Source organism: Aplysia californica, unplaced genomic scaffold (assembly GCF_000002075.1).
Source record: "Aplysia californica isolate F4 #8 unplaced genomic scaffold, AplCal3.0 scaffold00954, whole genome shotgun sequence".
In the NCBI taxonomy this organism is placed as follows: domain Eukaryota; kingdom Metazoa; phylum Mollusca; class Gastropoda; order Aplysiida; family Aplysiidae; genus Aplysia; species Aplysia californica.
Genome location: NW_004798224.1, coordinates 57,398 through 60,028, shown reverse-complemented (window position 1 = coordinate 60,028; position 2,631 = coordinate 57,398).

The window sequence follows — 2,631 nt, the reverse complement described above, 5'->3', positions numbered from 1 at the left end:
CCCCAAAACACACACACATACACTCACACACACATACACTCACCGCCTTTTTTGTTGTTGTAATTGTTACCACGAAATGTCTATCGACTGGATGATGAAGGAAACCACCAGAGGACACAGAAACGATATACAGTGGACCACATTACACAGTTGGACGATCTGGATTTTGCAGATGGCTTGACGCGTCTGCCACACACCCGGGAACAGATGCAAGCAAAGACCACAATTTTTAACAGCCTATTAGAGTCTGCTGGATTGAGGATCCTCTCCGGAAAATCAAAAGGCCTAAAGATAGATGCACAACGAAAGGAGCAGGTCACAATAGAAGGAAATGCACAAGAAGACGCCAAACCCTTCTACTATCTTTTGGGAGTATAATTGACAGAGAGGGAGGAACAGGCGCTGGAACAAAGCCCCGCAGCGGAAAGGCACAGCAGACTGCTTTATTTTAACTTATATATTTGAAAGGGATTTGGAGGACCAGGGATATCTCAATACGAACAAACTGCAGGGGATCTTCGACTCGAATTTGAAGTCAGTCTTGTAAGGATGTGAGACATAATTATGGAACACAACTCAGACTTTCATAATATTAAAGAGGATTCAGGTTTTCTTGAACACGTGTCTAGGCATACGCCTTGAAGGAAGTTACTGAGGATCCGCAGATGGGCAGACAGGGTCACCAACGAGGAAGTATTAAGAACGAGAGCCCAGTCAGAGGTGAGGACGAATTTAGAAGGCAGTGGCGAGGGATTGGAATGCTATCACGAGGTCAAGCAGCTACATAAAAAGGACAATGCTGTAATTAGACCCACAGGGTAAAAGATAAAAGGGAAGACCACATGGAACCCGGAGAGAGTCACAGAAATAGATGTGTAAAGAAAAGTGGGAAGACATGGAATGGCATCAAGCTTCTAGATCTAGATCTAGCCCAGGATAGGGAAGTGTGGAAATCGGAAGTGTTTGTTCGTGGCCTTAACCGCTGACCCAGTGTGAGAAAGGCAATAATGATGATGACGAGACATCTATGAGCATATTATGTTTCTTCATTGTTTTGTTTTTCAGAATTAGAATTCTAAGTCTGATTATGGAGGACAGCTGAAAATTTCATAATAAAAATAACTTATTAAGCTACGGCAGTCAGGTCTAACCAGATGACAAACCAATGATTTTGAATTTGTCAAGATGGCAATCTGATAATTAGTCTATAATCTGCATGAAAATTTATTAAAAACCTGTCAATACACTCTGTTGGCCTAATTGAATGGCGGCCCTGGCATCACCAGTGACACCAGACAGCAAAAAAGTAAGTTGATGTCGTGATCTCATGAACCACAGTAAAATATTATCTCAAGACGAATTTGCATTTGCAAGGTATCCATTGATCTAGATCTATATTCTGTGAATATTGTTATTATCTAACTCGCATTCATTGGATGTGCACTGGAGTCACTTGCGGCTAACTGCAGCCCGTCACTCAGCCATGCTCTGATTGGTCACAAGGTTTCATACGTACGTATAGGCCTAATACGACACGTGCATACATACACATGCATACAGACTACAGATGTAGGCGAGATTCTTCTGTCGGACAATGCTAATCTATAATTTTCACATCTAGAATGTAGATCTGAAATCTAGAGATTAAAATGTAGGCCTAATTATTTGTCCTGCAAAACTTTGATTTGATCTAATCTAGAATCTAGATTCTAGATCTAGATCTAGAGAATCTAGATCTAGATCTAGAGAATCTAGATCTAGAGATCTAGACTTAGATCTTCTAGTCTATAGTAGGCCTACAATCATTACAATGTAGGGGCGAACGATGGGGTGGGCAGGGTATAATTATGCTGTTAGTACTGTTAGATTGACTTGAGAAGAGATCATTAATCATGTGACGCCTTGTGTGGAATAAGAGTTAACTCATTCACTACGTATTATTTAATTATTTTCGGCTTGTGGACGAATTTTTTTTCGGGAGGGCAAATGAGATGAGGACTGGGCAGTTAAAAGGTCTTTGGGGCCACAAATTCAAATAAATATCAACAACATATTGTACCAATATTGCCAGTATGGTTTGTAGAATACATAGAGTAATATTACCGGTTCGGTCAAAATAAGGACGAAAACAGGCACGTCCACTTTAAAGCTTTAAATATCTCCTATCTGCCTTGCCCTAGATACAAACCGAAACCAGCTACAGGAAGTCATGTGATTGGATGACCCCAGGAATGACCTGTTTCAGCTTGTTCTCATGTTTGAGGCCCTTAGCCTACTGGGTGCAAAAGTGACGCCCGATTTATTTACGAGTTCGGTCGCATTTTTTTGGTTTTCTCATGGATTCGGGCAGTATTTTGACATTCGGTCATTTTCAATTATTATCACATTTGTTTCTTTGCAAGCTTAATAACATGATTTTTAATGTTTGTTATCAACACTTGGACACAATGATAGTTTGTCTAAAGTGGTATTCACCATTTTTATAGCTATTTTAATGAGTATGTATCTGACCCACTCTACTACGTGGTATCTGACTCTACTACACTGGCATCTGGCTCACTCAACTACACTGGATCTGACTCGGCTACACTGATATCCGACTGTATTACACACTGGTATCTGACTCTATTA